Here is a 19450-nt window from a genome sequence, read left to right as displayed (position 1 = left end):
TCGAACTTCAGGAGACTGAAATTCAGACTATTTAAAATGTTGTTCCTCTCCTGGGAAACTGCCCTTACAGTCAAAGGAATGCAGCAAAGCTGGCTAGTCTTTATGGGCACCATATCCTTCTTGCTTGAGGTCCCAGAACTGGACACAGTACTTCATTTGGGGACTCACAAGAGCAGAGCAGAGGAATAGAATCACCTCCCTCGACCTGCTGGTCACACTTCTCTTGATGCAACTCAGGATACAATTGGCCTTCTGGGCTGCGAGCACACGTTGCTGGTTCATTTTTAATTTTCATCATTTGGCACTCCCAAACCCTTCTCCTCAAGGCTGCTATCAAGACATTCTCTGCCCAGCCTGTATCTGTGATTGAGATTGCCACAAGCCAGATGCAGGACCTTGCTCTTGGCAGTGTCAGACTCCATGAGGTTGGCAGGGACCCACCTCTCAAACCTGTCCAGGTCCCTCCGGATAGCATCCCTTCCCTCTAGCGTGTCAACTGTTCCTCACAGGCATTCCTCAGTGAGACTTAGCTAACAACCTGCCAGAATAACCTGCATAAATGACTCCTGTCTTCACTGCACATGAATTCTCAGTCTGTTTCTGTAATCCAAAAGGCTATGTGATAAGACCAATAATAGTATATAAATGGAAGTAAAAAAGACATAAGAAAGGAAGACATAATGCAAATAATCATTTCATCAGAATTGATTCTTCTCTGATTTATCAGAATTGTATTAGCTCTTTACAAAGGATTTAGTCCTAGTGCACACTAAAAAATACTAAGGAAGCATTTACTCCCCTGTTGTAACCAAGAATTGGAGGAGCTGTGCAATCTCTCTAGCAAAAGTATTGCAGCCAGTACTGTCTGGACAAGTAACTTGGGCAGAAATGTTAATTTATGATCTTAAATTGGAAAGAAAAATATAACTAGGCAGGAAAAACAATTGTCACTACATGTCTGACACAGACCTGATGAAAGGTAGAAGGCATGTGAGAGAAAAATGCCAGTCTGAATCTCACAGCAGTTTCAGGAACAATTCAATGACTGTGTCAAGGGTTGCTGCCCCAGCTTTTATAGCTATTTCAGACTCCAAAGCAAAATGGCTGTGCAAAGTTCCAGGTCATCACACCAGCTGTTGGTCAGAACAAGAGTAAGATTTGTTAGGACTGCTAACATTCAAAATATGGGTCAATAGGACAGAGCAGTGGGAGGGCTGAGAAGAAAGATCAGCACTCACTAATTAGGACAGTGCTCGGCTATTGCAATCCAAGAAGCATCTTTTGGTTCAGGACAGATGTTATGAGGAATATCAAACAAAATAACCAGCAGTGCAATTTTTTTTGGTTGATCCAGTATTTTCTGCATGTTCATTAAGTTCTGCAGGGAGAATCAAGCAACACATTGATTTCCCTGTATGTGCTACAAAAAATACAAGAAATCCTTTTTTTAAGACCTTATTAAAAGACAATTTCCATTTATTCCATTTTTTCATACCTATAAGTTGAAGCAGTTTGCATTTGCACCGCTAAATTCCAAATATTAAAATTAACTAGTAGTACCATCTATATGTTTTCTGAGGAGAATGCGAGCCTGGAGTTCATTGCACAGCTACTGTACACGGAGGTTACACTGACCCACAGTAACATCACTTTCCAACCCATCCGCTCAAGTACAGTCACTGAAGTCAATGTACATCTGGTTATTAGTGGGGATGACGAGTCAGCCTTTTCTCCCTATGGTAACAAGAAAAATAGCTCATGTAATGCAACACTGTACATTGATCTTTTTTTTGATCAAAGGAAAGATTTAGCAGAGACATCGGATCATCTGGAAAAAACGTGAGTGTATATCTCTATAAAGTTTTGATAAGATGGCCCTTTCTGCGTCAGATTCTGTTCTAATCAAATCAGAGTTCCAAAATATTAACAAATAAAATATTAACAAATGCAGTGCAAGCTAAAGAAAGAAAAGTAATAATAAAAGCTGTGACCTCAATTAAAGAAAAGCTGGATGAAAAATATATTGAAGTGATAACATAAAAATTATCTTTTCATTTCTAAAGATTGTTTGAATAGAGAAAAAAAAAAAAATATATTAGCAGGGTTTAAGGGCTATATGAAAGATGACAAATTTTACTTGGGGTGTATTTATGCTGATTATTGGAAAGAACTTTTCCATTTTTCCATAGGCTATGAAATAGTTTTTAATGGGAAATGACAAAAGCAGTGAAATTTTAGAAAAAATTTGAATAAAGCACAGAAATACTTGCTACAGTGCTTCACTTGTGATCATCTTCTAGCTCTGGTTTTGCTATTACAATCATTCTTTTGGATGCATATGCTTTATACTGGAGAGGCAATTTAATCCACTTTATGGAAGATTTTTACAGCAGTATTATTATTTAAGTATTAGTTACATACTTATTTTTTCCTCTTTTTTTTTTTTCTTCAAATTTCAATTTGAATTTTCACGTTTCCATCTTGGAAAATCAAAATGACAGAAAGTATACTGAATAGTAATTTTAAGAAAAAAAAAGAGTTTAAAGCTAGTTTTGAAAAGGACAACCTTAGAATTACATGTTCTAACTTCAGATTTCAAAATAATTTTCTATTTATTCTAGTCAGTTTAATCTTAAAGAAATAAACCTCAGTGGGGGATGAAGGATTTCAACTGAATCAGAATAACTCATTTTGAAAATCGAAATCTGATTGTTGTCTGTTTTTGGTGGGTTTTTGTTTGTTTGTTTGTTTTTGTTTTTCTATTAGAATTTAGATATAAAGATACTCGGAGCTTTATGTTTTAATTCAGGCCTTTACCCTGAACTTGTAAAACTTCCCTGAAAACAAAGTAACCCATTCCTCTTTTACTTACTGAAAGCACATCTAATTCTATTTCACAAGGTTCTGTTTCTTTTGTACCAACTTCAATGCATTCAGAGGATTTCCAAGACACTCATCACAACTTCCTGATTTTGCAAGAATGTTCTGTTTCTCTGATCTGAATCCTTTCCAGCACTGAATAACGACAAACAGATTTCTCAAAGAATCTCTTTAGTGATGTTTAAATTGAGGAACAAAATTCAGAGAAAGATAAGGTATCACTTTTTGTCAAACATGTTAGTCTAATTTTATGTCCTACATCTTGATTTGATGCAATGTTTATAACAACACATTTTATGTATAATGCCATGAAGTGATGACAATCTGCTCTACTGTCATGGTGTGATGTTGAATTAATAGGAAACAAGGTGAGGGCAGAGCAGGCAATCATTGTATGTGTTAACTTCATGATTAACCATTGGGTTCTTAATAAACTCTTACTTTACAAAACAGACTGCCAAATATTTTTGTCACTTCTACAATATTTTGTCAAGATATATGACCTTGAAAGTCACCTTTAAAGTTATCGTAATATTTCACACAACTAAGATTAACACAGTTTTTATGAACTTCAATGAGAACACACCTGATGTGTAAAACAATCATTAATGGAGACTGGAATCCCTAAAAAAAATGTATACAGTGAAGAATGTTGCAAGAAAATACACTTCATTTCTCAGAATTTAATTAAACTTTGTGCATAATATTCATTAATTATACTAAAATATTTTTTCCCTGAATAGAAAATAGAGAAACTAGTACATACCATTCCCATCGCAGTTTGTGAAATGTGTTTGGCAGATTAAGGAGCTCAAAAGCACTTTCTCAGTTTCAAGATCATCAATTGCTTACTACAAAATTACTGTTTGTCTGCTTGCTGCACTATTTCAATTAAAACATCATGTATGTCCTCATTTCAGGGAGAATGCAGGACATAAATCTGTCCTTATATCTTTGCGTAACAACTTAAAACTTTTGTAGCTATAGTATGCAAGATCACCATCAGACATTTTTACCCAAGGAATATATTTTCTGCAACTTACTTAGTTTGATGCTTGGTATTTGTTGAATGACCATTGCTACCATAGTAAGGGAAATACAGTCAAAACTAAACCATACTAGATGTAATAAGGGAGCCCATTGGACAGAAGGATTCCTGCTCCATGAAGTTCAAATTCCAGGCATAAACAACAGACAGCAAGTACAAATAAATAGAAGTAGCTGTAGTTTAACTCTTAATCATCCCAAAAGCTCCAACTTCACCTTTCTTAAAAATTTTAGATATCATTATAAAATAGAATTTAAAAGGCGTGCTGTTAGAAGGCACTAACGAAATTCTCCCTTCATACTCTTCTCAAGCTTCTAGGCAGGATAGCATAAGAAAAAGAAAGAATGTAGCTTCTTCAAACTTAACCCAGTAAGATATGAAGCCCTGAAGTGGTTAGCTAAAAGCAAGGGTTTAAGTATCAACAGCAATTTGAGGTGACAGAGGTGGGGCTTGGCTTTGAAGAGCTGGAAGAGTGAGACAGAAATAAGAAGCTTCTTTTCTTCATCTACGTAGTCATACTCAATAACAAGAAGTTTGAAGCAGGTCTATTTTACGTAGCATCAAGAAAATTTCACCTATCCATTCCATCTGAACTTGGCTAGAAGAACATTTAAGTTGTAGCGAGTGAAAGCATACATGAAAATCAACAAACGATAGCTAACCAGGAACTTAGTGCCCTGTTGAAATACATGTTTGAGCAGACTGTCCCAGGTCTGACTTATCAACAGGAACATATTTTAATGATGTTACAAGCCTTCACTTTCATCCGTTTTGCAGATGCCTCTCTGTAGTTTCTGTACTTGCATCACATGGCTCTACATACTCTTAATTAATGAGCTTCAGAAATACAATAGTTGGAAAATAAATTATTCTAGACGCATTTATTCCCAAGTTTTTCAAGTTCGTTCATTAGCCACAGCTATATGTTTTCGCAATAGAAAGGAAACTAAATCTAGTCACAGTGCCGTTGTGGACCAAAGTTAATCAAATAATTACTGTACCCTCCACAAATAAACTCAACTGTGTCTATGCCACTTTGAAGGGAAAACTGATGGTGTTAAGTAGAAGTGAAGTTTTAAAACATTATAAGACATCTCCTAAAGTCAAACATTTCTATAGAACTGAAGAAATATTTATATGTATTTCCAAAAGATACTAATACATGTGTACAGATGTTAGCTTCATATTCTCTAGGTTGTTTTCCTGAGAATAAGTTCTCAATTCAATTTCTAACCTTTAATGAAGATTATATAACAATATTGTAATTAATAATCCAGAGTATTTTCAGATGTGAGCTACAACAGGAAGTTTAGACTGCTGCTTAACTACTGCCCAAAAGCTTTATTTGCTCATTTTTTTAATGGAGGCTCTAAAATATTAGTTTAATAATTAGTTTAATAAGCAGAACTTCCTCCAACACAATGAGATGTACACTGAATAGATCACATTAGCCAGAAACATCACAATAATTATTAATTAAATATATCTGATTGTATTGTGATGATCAGTCAATCTAGGTTTAGTAGTTATTAATCTAGGGTTACTAGTTCTGATAAAAATGAGACAATGTACTTTCCAAGCAAGATAAATACTTTCCTCAAAATCAGAAAAAAATAATAAAAAAAATAAGAACATGCTAAGGAAATTGAAGTCTCTGTATTCTTCTCACTTATACAACCTATCTCTGTCTGCTTTTCCACCTCTTTTTTTTTTTTTTAAACACTAAAGAATATATTTATGTGTAAGAGAAAGCCACAAGAGTAAAAAAGCACTGTCTGAAAAATCTAAGAACAATTAATGAAGAAATAAAAAATATCTACTACAGAATGCCTGATATTTGCCCTTAAGTGATAGATTAGATACTGGAAATTACATTACAATTTGATGTATGTGTCACTTTAAGAATGATTCTTGGATTGTGGAGGCAGCTTGTGTGTCATATGATGTAAGTACTTTTATTGAGTAGGTAAGTATGTAATAGCTAAAAGCCTCATAAATCAGCTAAGTGGTCTCCCAGTTTATAGAGAATATTTGATCTGAGAACATTACCGTCTGGTGAGCCACTGAGAAAAAGACAAGACGTGAAGAGTGATGGAGATAGATATATTAGATAATTTTTTTGGATATATAGTATCTGTGGTTAGCTCTTCATTGCTTGCATCTTTTTTAGTCATTACCACCTGTGCAGGTGTAATATACTACCAAATTAAAGTTTTTCTACTCACTTTAACAGTTTTTATAGCTGCTTCTCATAGGGGTAAAGTTGTACAGAATGAAATGCATCGGCATGTAATAAATCAGAAGTCTTTCTTTTTTAAATACCAGTTAGCAAAATACTGTCTATTTGAGGACTATCTGAAGTACATAAAATAGTCCAAATTAATCCAGACAGACTTCTCAGAATGTTACTAAATTGAATGTGTGCATATTTTCTAATTGCAAACACAAATCACAAAATGCTTATCTCTGCATATTAATTTTGTATTGGAACAATGAAGAACTTCAAGAAACCATATATACACAAGTAAATATATAACTATACACAGTTTATATATATAGTTTATAAACGATATAAATGAAATAATACCATTTTAATCTATTTCTGTTCTCCTTTCCAGAGTTCTTTATGGAGTACTTAGTAGCTACATTAAAAGTATTTCATATTTAAAACAGCATATCAGTAGTATAATAATCAGTACACTATGATAAAATGAATAGTGACCAGAGCTGAACTTTCGAACCTGTTGCAACATAAGAAAGTAAAGCATCATTTATTTGCTGTACTGTATTTATAAAATTAAATAATTTCTATTTGCTGTGGTTTATGTATTAAGCATTCTTCTGATTGCTAAATGGATGCTTCAACATATTTTTGAAATAGTGATTTGTGTGGGTTCTAATGCTCTGAGGTATTGCTTGTTAGATTGTTCACCTACTCTTATTTTATACTGCCGAATGTCTTCCACTTTAAGTCACATCAGAGGCCTCTAAAACCCTTATTTCACTCCAAGCCATTTTTCATCCATAAAGAATGGAAACATTGTCAATGTAAAGTTTCTTTTCCTTTTTGAGGTGATACAGAAGGAATAATTCCCTGGAAAAAACAAGCTACTGGAAAATTTATTGTCCAGGTGAAATGTTTAAAATTTCTCATAACATATGGATGAAAAGCAATTGTCCTTTCCTAAAACACTAACAAGGTTAGTAATTGTTGTTGAAGAATGATCCTGTTAAATTATCCTAATTCCTTTTTTAATCTTAACTTCTTTAGAAAACAGAGATCGCGCGTTAACTACTAATTGTAGCTTTCCCACTTTAAAGATTATAACCCAACTCTCTAAACTCAATATTTCCCTAAGTTTTACATGTTAAAATAAACCACTCTAAAAACTCTACCTTTTGCAGACCTATTTTGCTAAACAGCCAACACAACTCGTCATTTTTTTTTTTTTTTTTTCCAGTGAATCTCCTTCACTTGCTGAATTACATGCACAATGAAAACTACAAAAAATTGAAGCCTGAATTCAAAAAGTCAACGCTTAGGCATCCAAAGTTCTTAGAATTAAGCAATAAAAGGATAAACTCAAGTCTGATCCATTCTGCCAATGTCAAGAATACATTCAAAATCAAATTTCTGTTAAAATTAATAATAGCAGAATATTCTTATATAAAAAACATTTCCAGTCATGCTGCTGCTGTTTTTTGCTTTTGTGATGGTGTTCCATAAGCCAGAATCTACAGGCATTCTTTGGGAGAAAAAGCAAAACACTGAAATGCAGGCTAAGATAACTTCAACCGTCATAGAAATACCAGCTGCAGAAGGTGCTGGTGCAATCCTACTAATCTAGAAATGAGCTTAATCGTAGCATAGATATTTTGCCATCAGCCTACTGTCAAGATAAATAATTTTTCTCTATCATATCTACGTGATAAATGTCAGTCAAAGCAAGGCAGAATCCTTTGAAGCAGAATTGTAAGCTATAAAATTTACATATTTGAAAAAGGATTAAGTCAAACATCAAATGAAACTGTCTGGCTTTCTACTGAAAATAGTTAATTTTTTCTAAGCAATATCTTGATCAGTCTCACACAACCGAGGAACCTGATGTTCTAGAAGCAATTGTAAGATTTGTCAATGAAAAAGGAAAGATACAGTTTAGGATCAAAATTTACTCTTGCATTTCTGCCTCCTGTGTTCAGATGTCCTCTACCAGCTACTAGTGAAATCAAGGAGAGCTAGAAAAGGCGATTACAGTATCTCTTTTGAGCCTGTGGGTTTTTTCATTCTGATGTAAGAGGAGCAGACATTGAAAATCTGAGAGGGAAAGAACATCTGTTTTAGAAAGATCTAGGGGTATACAAAGAGAAAGTTAGACACACAGCTGTAATTTATGTCTTCCAAATTACCTACTTCTCAACCTACCAAAACAATATTTCTAAACTATGACTAAACTAAACTTAGCATGTAGAAAGATCTATTATTTTTTGAGTAATATTAAATTGATACTATTTTGCTCACACTTAGGAAAAAAAAGAACACTTTCTCTATTACTAGTACTTATTAAATATTCAGTACTATTGAAAGATGGGATTTTAAAAATTCATTCTTACATTAGCAACTAAACATGGAGACAACACTTTAAAAAAAAAAAAGAAGAAAAAAGAAAAGAAAGAGTAGAAGAGAATGCTTCAGAATAGCTCCCTGTGGTAATTTCAAGAGCAACAGAATAGTAACATACCACCAAGATGCTGTGGTTTTTGTTTGTTTGTTTGTTTGTTTTAAATTTCTTCCTTAATTCATCTAAGGCATAAATTTGGTTTGGACAGGTATTTTTCTTGCAAACATACTACTTTAGATAACAAAGCAAAGTACGTGTGTTTTAAAATATGCTTTCTAGATCACTATGACTATGGTTCTACTAACCATATCAAAAAAAGTTTGAGTCCTATGAGAGTTAAAAATGCTCAACACATTTTGTGTAAACATTATACACACTTGTCAAAGATCTTTGCCAGTATATCCAATGACGTAAATTAAAATAAGTGTTTGTTCCAAAAAGAAACAATCCATTTCTCTAAAGAAATGTTCATCATTAATCCATTCTAACATGCTATCTGAATTTGTAGATAAAAGCATCAATTCATGCAATTCTGTTCACATTTTACCCAAGTAATATTACTAGTTTATGCATGGATTGGAAAATAGTACTTCAGTTATGGCAGATACAGCTATGTTAGAAATGTTATTAACACTTATATTGTCCCATCATGGGATTAACATCTGAAAATATAAATCTTTCTAGATGGATTGAATTTTTAGTTAATTACAAGTTATTTGACTTTACTGGGTCTGACTAGCACGGAGTTAAATTTCTCCACAGTAGCCCATATAGTTCTTCCCTCTGCACTTATAGGTAGAACGGAATTGATACCAAATGAATACTGAGGGGTTCTGGCACAGATCTAAGACTCGTTCAAAGCCCCTTAAAGCTAGGATACTGGGCAAGAGTTGGTGATGGGAAATCATCAGGCAGCTGTCCCTGATAAACCAAAGGGATATTCCATATCACATGATGCCACACTCGGGGGAAGAAGGGGGAAGGAGTACAACAGGGGCTCTTATTGTGAAAAACACCTGTCTTTCTGAACATATGTATTATGGCACTGCTTCCCAAGATAATTTTTTTTTTCAATTCATACCAAAAATATGCCAACCAACATACCTCTCTAAAAAGGAGATACTCATAGAATCCTTTTGACATACAGTGATCCACAGATAAAATCAAGTGGTTAAAGCCAGCCTACACCTACCAACACAGGGAATAAATGGCAATTAATCAACAGAGAACCAGACACACCAGTGCTCTGATTCATAACTGCTGAAGTATCCACAAGGTGTACTTGTTCATGTTAAACTTCATACAAGCTGTGATTGCTCAACCCTCAAATTTGCCAAGATGTCTGCAAGGGCTCACCATCTCCAGCAGAGTCAACAGGTCCTCCTAATTTAGTCATCCACAAGAATTACTTAGTACGTATTTGAGTTCTACATCCAGATAATTTACAAAAACTTCGAAGACAGTTGTCATCAAAATGGATCTCTGAAGAATTTATGACTATTCCTGAATACGCCTGGGAACATTTAATGAATTCTGTGACATTGCATGCAGTGGCCCAACAGGAAAAGTGCAAGGCAAGGAATATCCATACACCTTGCCTTGCTGAGAGTCCCAAGTAGCCAAAAAGATCATTTCCAAATACAAAAGATGCTCAAGCACAGACAACTGTTTTGGCTTCCTGCATGCTACAAAATTTTTACATATTATATAAACAAATTTATTTTTCCACTTACGTGCTGCTCAGTTCAAAATCCTGAGACCCTGCTCAGCTTAGCCATAAACATAATTATTTAGAATAAGACTTGTGAGTTTAAATTTTGTCAGCATAAAAAATTAGAGAAAAAGTTTTTTAATATCTTTTTTTTTTTTTCTGGACTTGCATTCAAGTTCTTTGGAGGGCTGATTGCAGCAGCCTATGCTTTTCCTGTATTTTGTACACGTGCTAATTTCTTCCCATGGACAATGCCTTTCTTTAATGGTGGAGCTTGCCAAATTATTCGCTCTGTTCTTGAGGCTGAGGCAGCATGGTTCTCACCATACACGCAGCATGAATTATACAGCATTTACCTCTGTCACCCACTGGACAGTTCCATTCAATGATCAGTTCCATGAAATGGCTAGCCAGTCCAAGCTAGTCACATTGCCTAAGCTTTGGAGAGTATCCTGTGATCCTAACCTACTACCAAAGGAAAATTCTGAAGTCGAACAATTTCACAGAAGCAATACTTTTCAGAGAAAAGAGGGAGGGGAAAAAAAACAAAAACAAACAACAACAAACAAACCTTGGCCACTTCTATCTATAAATTCAGTCTTCAAATACTTCAATAGGTGCTTTATCATGCAGATAGTTTGGAATGAAGAGCTATGACAAACTCTTCATTTCTTCTGCAATGGTGTTATCTCTGAAGTCAGGGATAGTACTCTTGGGAAAACTGATGCATCCCAGATCTTTTCCCAAAGACATGCCACCTCATTTTCCACAATGATGTTCTATCTTCAGCTGGAAATAGTAATTCCTACCACCCCTAGTCAGCAGCCCTTTGAAGCTCACCACTGGTTTCCAAGCCCACAGGTGTCCTGCACCACTTGAGCTTTCTTCATGAGCAGTCTGAATAACATCTGGTGAGTATAATACTCTGCAATAACCAGACACAGGGTAAATTTCCTGCATCCTCATCAGTAACTTTAAGAATTTGGATTAAGTGCTGAAGAGCACTCATGTCAATCTGTTAGCTGTTTATACCTTTTAATTTCAGTCTGTTTTTCAATCTCAGTGCTTCTTAGCCTCAGAGACAACTTTTACAGCAAGTTCTGCAATGCAATTATGTGTTAAATGGGAAAAATATTTTGAGCACCAGTTTTTAAATTGCTTCTTCCCACTTCTAAATAATGTTGCTTTTCTTTGTTATGAAGGAGACCATCAGCCAGTCTTCTACATACACAACTAAGCCTTTAAAAAACAACAAACAAAAATGAATCATTCCACTCTTTCATGCAAATATTTTCTATTCTATCTGCTGTTTTAACTGCCTCTAATTTTCTAAGTTCACAGAAATTATCTTACCTATACATTTTAGACACAAGAAAAAAATACAGGATATGAATTATGCTGTATGTAATTGTATTATATACTTCCACATTATTCACTACCACTTTTCCCAGTATTTCATTTGCTTTTTGAATGCCAACGCACGCTGAAGTGAAGCCTTCATTCAGTTGTTTTCAGTAATGCTGAGGTTCATTTCCTGAGCTGATGTGATTCATTTAGAAGCATGTGAGTTGTACGAGCACTTAAGGTGCCGCCCTTCGGTGTTATCTGTTCTTCCTTATTTTATCACTGCTGCTTTTCATGTATCACTGCATTTTCTGATTATTAATATGTATTCAACAAATAATTTTTCTTGATCAAAATTGTCATTTGTTTCTCTTTTTCCTTGCCTCTTAACATTTGCATCTTTTCCCATGACTATTCTGTTTTAGCAGCTTATGGTAACAGACCTTGTCAGATGCCTTTTAAAACACTGAACATACTGTATCAACAGATTTTCTCTTCCCTTTTCTTTTACTAATACATTCAGAGAAATTTGAAGATTGATTCCTATTGTCAGTAATCACACCGGTTTTGCCATTCTTATTATTTTCCAGATGTTTTACTATTCTGTTTTGAAGTTTCATTCTCACATCTTTTCCTGATGCAGTTTTAAGGTCTCTGCAATTCCCCGGGCCACCAACTCTTTGCTTTAAAAGTAAGTTTATTACTAAGAGTCAATCCAGAATTACCTGAATAACCCTGAGAAGGAGCTGTTCATAAGAATAGCCTGTGATTTCAGTGGAAACCCCATATGAGTATCTGACCACCAGTGTAACTGAGACACCTGCAGCTCCTCTAGATAACTATTCCCATGACTGAACTAGAATGAACAATACTTTGTTCTACATCCCACTCATCGTACGCATGTTCAGTGGTATCAAAGTATTACTTGACAAACAGAAGTAAAAAACTGGTGCTTGACTTAGAAGGTTCACTCAGAGAATAAGTTACTAGTCACACTGCGTAAGGTGCAAATTTTTGTCCATGGGTAGCACCTGCATTATAATCCTATGCAGTCACTATTGTAACTTTTAAATCAAGAATTTGAAGACAGTGTTCAAAGATGGATAGAAGTAGTCTTTGATGTGTGCTCATCTGAGGGGAACCTCAGTCCAAAACTATATTTACATTTGTTAAATAAGTATTACTGCAAGAAGGCTTATGAATGTAGGGAACATATGGAGAGGCTGGCAGGCATGGATTCCCTAGTGTGGTGGTTAGATTCTTTGCTCTGAAAAGACAAGTGTTTAAAATTCATTGGAAAACCATAAAGTACACAACCAGCGCACCAAATAGTCCTGTATTTAGAGGAGAATTATAGCTGCGAGAAGGAATCAAATATTTTAAGCCTAATACAAGACTATTCTTTAAATAATAATTATTTGTTTATATGCTAGTCAAATATTGCAAGCTGAACTTATATTGTTGCACAACGAACATATCAAACTTACTAGTTACTCTGAATTACTGTATGGGTTTGTTTTGTTTTTAACACCTAAGCTTCCCACTATTAATTTACCTTTACTTATTTATCATTTACTATAGTAACAAGTAGTTAAAATCCTGAAAAATATTCCAGATCCCCAGTGAGAGCAATTCACTTCCTTGTGAAGTCTGTTCATTGTAAGCTGTCTTCCAGCTACAGCATAAGCCATAACCCAAAGACTTTGAGAGCATTTTTATCACATTTCAATAGGCTTTAGCTCATACACTGGAAATGTGTGACTAACTTCTAGCTTCTTAATCCTGACCATATTTAAATCATCACTGCTATTTAAACAGAGTATACACTTAAACACTTGATGAATCACAGATCAGACCACTGTCTAGATGTGTTTATCAATGTAATATAGACAGTGACAGCTAAGTATTTCTTCATCGGACTTACCTAATACTGCAGCTATGTCAACAATTTGATATAGAAGTCAAGAATATGCTCTTTCTTAACTTGGATTTACGTATACTTAGAATACATTCAAACTTATATCTAGATGAAGATAAAATTTGAGTCGCTCCAAAAATTAAAAAACTAAATAGAGACTGCAAGTAAAATAGGGTTTGTTTTTTTTTTCCTCTTAAAGACTGGTCTTTCAGTTTAACTTTCAAAATTAAAACAAACAAACAAACAAACAAACAAACAAGATTACGTTATAAGGATGAGCCTACTTATGAAAATTAGACTTTTAGAATAAAACTGAAGCACATAAAATCACGCCTACATAATAAACTACTGAGTTTAATTGAGATTCCATAAGATGATATGGGCTAATAGGTGTACAGCTTATTTCATCTCTCCCTTCTTTAGTTATAGTTTCTTCCAATCTTCATGTAAATATGCAGTTTATGCATCTTTTATAGCATGAATTTAATATCCATTATTTAAGTAGTGAAAGTATAACCATAGAAAAGGTTCATGTTCACTATACTATTATTAAGGTTTCATTTTTCTACATTGTATATTTTCTTTAGCACTCTAGAAAAACGAAGTATCTTCTCCTTGCTTTCTATTCTATTCTAAACATGCCTTATGCAACTTTAGTATCTGATTGCTTTCCAAAAATGCATTAACTAATGTTACTAACATCTGTCATGTGTAGTTCATTTTCTCTATCATCTTCTCTGCAGGGACAGGATGAGAAAGAAAATGAACCACACATCGTGTGCAATGTAGTGTTATATGCATATGCATTATGATAGAGTCTTTAATTACATACTCTCATCTTGTTTCCCACAGGATCCCTGCCTCATTCTGTACACAGGACAGACACATGGGAGAGATTTAAGAGTGCATAGGCAACCACCAATTTAGCAGTTCCTGACTTGGCTTTTTTAATGTAATGCGGCGCTTCTAACTGTGTGTTTTTTTCCTTTTCATGTCTGTTTTTCATTCTTAATGTTTCTGACATTTTCCATAGAAAGAATAACACGATAAAAAGACAATAAGATGCAGCTATTAATTAGAACAGAAAACGTGTAGTGAATTCTCCAAGCCTTAGTGCACCTTTGCCACTCTACTCATACATAATCCCAAAGTCTGTAGTTTCAGAAAAAAGGAAAAAACAGCAGGTGTTTTTCCTACCTAATCTACTCTGCCTAAAAGCTGGAGGATTCAACTGCAGATCTGTAAAGGAGAAGAATTCAGGAATGCTGCTAGTAAAGTGAGTTCAGAAGGGATATTCCTGTTTCTGTTTGGCTTAATCAACTACACTTGTAATATCTCTGTAATCAGTTTCTTTAGCAAATAGCCAATTAGAAAAACATTGAGTATTTTCTGCCATAAGCAGATACCCAATATCTATCATCTTCTGACATAAAATAGCATAATAAAATTAAATTAACCGAAGAACAAATAAGCTTTCAAAATAATTATTAATTTTCCTTGACATCTTGGTACTAAGTGCTAACTTCTTTTTTCTACCCGTGCTAAAGAATTTTTTTTAAACAATTATTTCTGATTAATTAATGAATTTTATTTTTTAATTAGATTTTTTTTCCTTACAATGCTTGGAAGTATAAGATAAAGAAGAGTGCAGAACAAAAATAGACTGCACATTCTTTCCTATTTTATATTTTACTTTTGTCTTTTTTAAAAATACCTCCAATAACAGTTTATATTGACTGCAATAAACGTGTGTGAATGAAAGCAGTCATAGCTTTATTTACCTGAAATAATATTAAGACATTAAAACTTTGTTGGCAAAAGCCCTTTTAGTTTAATTAAGTCTGCTGCTAATTTCTGAAGATAAAAGTTTCCTCATGGAGGTTGCTGTTTGCTGCAGTTTCATGCAAAAATGGGCATAGATTCTGGGTTGTCTGTATGTTTTGCAAATAGTTTCCTACAGTAGTAGATTAACTCCATCTGTTACTCCATAGGGAAGGTAATTTGAATTTTGCCTCTGAAATCTGAATCCAAGCTGAAGAGGGAGACCGAACCCCAGTTGTTTTTTTTTATTTTTTTGAACTTCAGATCATCTGATCCTGTATAAATGCATTCCAGTATGGAAAACAGCCCTGTTAAATGAATTTCAGACCAAACTTGAAAATGTCTGAAAAGCTCTAAAGGTTTTAAGCTTGAATCCTATTGTAGTTTGAATGTTTGTTGTTGTTTTCTGGGGGATATTTTTATTTTTGATAGGTGTATAAGGAAGGCATCAAGGCTTTTTCCTTCAGCTACGCATCTTTGATCTCTGCTTCTATTACAAAGTGATTCTTCTTCCTCTGCACGTTCCAGTTGCAGTAACCCTATTATTAGACAAAAACTTCACTGTGCATGTTTCTCCCTGTAGACAGTGAATAAAACCTACATTCAAGTTTGCACTGGGAGAGTGTATGTCTACAAAAAACTGCATGAAAATTCATCAAGCTTTAACGTCTTTAATTCCAGGTCTTCAAAATATGCTTACTGCCTGGATCACATGTCTATTGTGATGCCAAGAAACCTGAATGCCCATTCAAGAATGCTTGGGTGCTCCACAAGTCTTGCATCCAATAATGAACATTTTCAGATCAGTTACATGAGGTATATTTATCTCTAGGTGAGTCATTCACCTTTGATTGTTCTTAAGCATTAGTTTATAGATAGATGAGATACATACCATAAACACAGCTATTACATGAAATAAAACATATTTTACAGGTGCAACACTAAAGATTTCTGATATCCAAAAAAGTTTTAAAGAATGTTGATGATGCTATGAAGATCTCATTCCTGCTTTACAGACTAAAGCTGCATGTCTGTTTGATAGTCATTTTTCTGAAATGAGTGAGAAAGAATTTTGGCTAAATGCAAAGAGAACAGAGAAGCTCTTTCTGCCTTTTGATGTGGTATATATTACATGGAGAAGGATAGGGGGAGGAAAATATACTTTCTAGTCCACTTTCATTCCCTGAAGCAGTTGGGGATTTTCTATTTTTACCTATCAGCACTCTGACAAAAAATACAGACATCCATACTACATGTCAATCCTACAATCTTCCTGTCTGGTCTATTAACTATGAGGTATTCCAAAGAAATACCTGGATTAAAGAGACAGTATGTCATCCTATATTAGCTATTGCTGTAGACTGTGAGTTTACAATGCTGTACTGCCATAGTTTTTGATACTTTATTACTTGCATTCCTTTTAGCCTATTTTGAGTATGATGTGTCAGTAGCATGCTTACATTGCAGATTTATTCAAAGAGTAAAACACCACCATTGAAGATATATCTGTTAAAGCATAGATTTCTAATGAACTTCTTTACTTCCTTATTTCCTCTAAAAATTATTCTTTCCTGTTTTTGGTGAATTACAGTGCATGTTCACATATACAGTTAGAAACCATTTTGATAAACAAATGTTTCATTTATATACAACCCATAGGACAAAGCATACTGTACTCTCTAGCGTATTTTTTTTTCAAGGAAGTTAAACATATTTCTACTATAGCTCTATGCTAATACTCAAAGATCTTTATTTTAAAGGAACATAGACCTTCAGATTGGTACTCTGAATAACTCCATAGGTCCACAGCATTTACAAATGTAATTGTTACTCATCAGCAGAGATATTTCACAACACCTTTTCTTTTCTTCTCAGCCTCTAGAACAACTTACAAAACGGCTCCCAGTCACATCACTCTTATTACTTCATTGAGCCTAACATCAGAAAAGTACAAAGTGAAAGAAATAACAGAGACCAAAATCACTGAAGTTAATAGAACTACCAGCATTTTCCATGAACATTTGGCAAGAATAAGTCAAGGTCACCCACAGCTTATCATTTAAGTAATTTCTGAAAAATCAGCATAATCTGATGTTGTCTCCCAGACACAATACTTGTATGTACCACTAAATGATAAGTGGTAAAATCAGCTTTTGTATAGTGCTTTCACCCATAGGGATCAAAACACAAAAATGTAGTATAATGTAGCAATATATATTTTAAAACTATATCCACTATATATCGAAACTACTACATACCATTAAAAATGGCCAAAAATGCAGTTATGGGCTATATTGCAACTTTAATGTAGAGCAGTATAGATTTAATTAAATCTCTTAATCCCAAGAAGTTATGTCCAAGTTTTTTCTAGAGTAGCTTTGTTCATCTTAGGTACACAGTGTCTGTTAATGTTCTCACTATATAATAATGTTATAAAAAAAATTTACCTTTAGTGTATTTGACAACACAAAACAAGCTCTTTTGCAGGGCAGCAAATATTTTCTACAGTTAAGTACTATTACTTCATCAACAAAGAATGCAGCATGATTGAAGGAGGATATAAAATTTCAGTCTCCTAAGATCACAGCTTGAGTGGTATTCAACCCACTTAACAAAGTATGCAGACATACTGCAATTCAAACAACTGTACTTTCCATTTAGATAATCATGATATTCAGTCTAAACTGTAAAATACAGAACTGGGACAACAATAAATTAAATAGTACATCCAAAACCTGTGCCACAGTAGCAATGTGTGTTGACCAGTAAGTATGTATAAAAAAATTTAACAATTAAGGGACTTCAGGATGAGAAATATGCTCAATCTGATGATCTGCAAACACAATATGGAGTAATATTTTTCCAGAGAGCCAAACGTACAATGAAACTATTAAAAACTATATAAAACAACTACAACTATGATACAGCATACAGAGAAAGACTTAAACATGCTCTCTCAATCTTAAAAAAAGAGGGTGGAGAGATAATCATACTACTGCTTTCAGTTACCTAATGGGAAATCATAGAGAAGACAGACCAGGCTCCTCTGGGAAGTGCAAAGGACAACAGAAAACAGACACAGCTTGCAACATGTTCTATTTAGGTATTAGAGAAAAGATTCCAGTTAGGTATTAGAGGAAAAAAAAAAAAAAAAAAAACAACACAAAAATAGAAAAATGTAGCTCAAATTGTTTTGTTTTGTTTTTCTTCCTTTTTTTTCATTTATATATTTTATCTTTCTTGCTTACTATTATTTTTAACATCAAAATTACCTAAAGCAGTGGTCCTTAAAGCTGATCTAGTTTCTATACAGATTAAGTAATGTCTCTATGTTTGACATATTTACTAACTCTTCCCCATAATTTTACATAGAAAATTATACCTTGACAACTACCTATACTGGGATAAGTAGAATCTTTTCAAACACGTTGCCCATTTTAAAGACATTAATCAGCTTTACATGTATATACCAAACCCAGTCAGGTACTTAAGTTCTATTTCAAAGCTCAGAGAGTAAAAAGGAGGTTTTTTTTAATTAATTTTATTGCATCCTTTTAAGGCATGAGTTTGAAACAGCTAAATTAAGAAAGAGGACCTTTTCTTCAATTCCCTCAATCCTTTCTGTAATAAAACAGTACACCCTTCCAGATCAATTGGTATAAGAAAGCAGATAACTGAGAAACAATTTTACATTTCAGAGTCATTTAAAAGTATATTTGTTCTCCAATATTATTTTAATTCATCATGAAACTTCTACTTAAAAAAAAATAAATCCTATTTCTGCTCACAATGAAACTGGAAGCATTTGCCTTTCCCTCTTTTCCACTCAAATGAGGAAAAGAGATACTCACAGCACCTCCATGATACAGAAGGGATGAACTACTTTATTTTACTAGAGTACTAGAAATCCTCTAGTTTTCCATTTTAAAATGTTTTCTCTGACATACTAAATGATTACTTGAGTTACATTAAATAAACAAACATTTAATCGCTGAAAATGTACCAAGACAAACACTGGATCTGAAAAAGATTTAAATATGTTAGAATGTAAGGTCACAGCCATGGGCACCTTTATGACCTGCAACTGTCAAATCTGTTCCTTCCTTCAG

At 34.0% G+C, this 19450-nt stretch overlaps 1 long non-coding RNA gene across 3 annotated transcripts in view; it reads right to left on the bottom strand.

The window, feature by feature from the left end:
* Positions 1–404: 404 nt before the first annotated feature.
* Positions 405–19450, bottom strand: part of LOC128085916 (uncharacterized) — a 29749-nt gene continuing 10703 nt past the window's right edge. The window contains exons 2-6 of one of the 3 annotated variants that reach the window (XR_008209158.1): positions 9652–9735; positions 2873–3015; positions 1636–1734; positions 1239–1378; positions 409–1133 (exon numbers count right to left, since the gene is read on the bottom strand). This is a non-coding gene — a long non-coding RNA (uncharacterized LOC128085916). Of the gene's footprint in view, positions 1134–1238; positions 1735–2872; positions 3016–9651; positions 9736–19450 lie in introns of all 3 variants that reach the window. The other 2 variants (XR_008209156.1, XR_008209157.1) reach the window with 2 other exon arrangements.

This window comes from Tympanuchus pallidicinctus, unplaced genomic scaffold (assembly GCF_026119805.1).
Source record: "Tympanuchus pallidicinctus isolate F22 unplaced genomic scaffold, pur_lepc_1.0 scaffold3, whole genome shotgun sequence".
Taxonomy (NCBI): Eukaryota; Metazoa; Chordata; class Aves; order Galliformes; family Phasianidae; genus Tympanuchus; species Tympanuchus pallidicinctus.
This window is presented reverse-complemented; position numbering and strand designations above follow the sequence as displayed.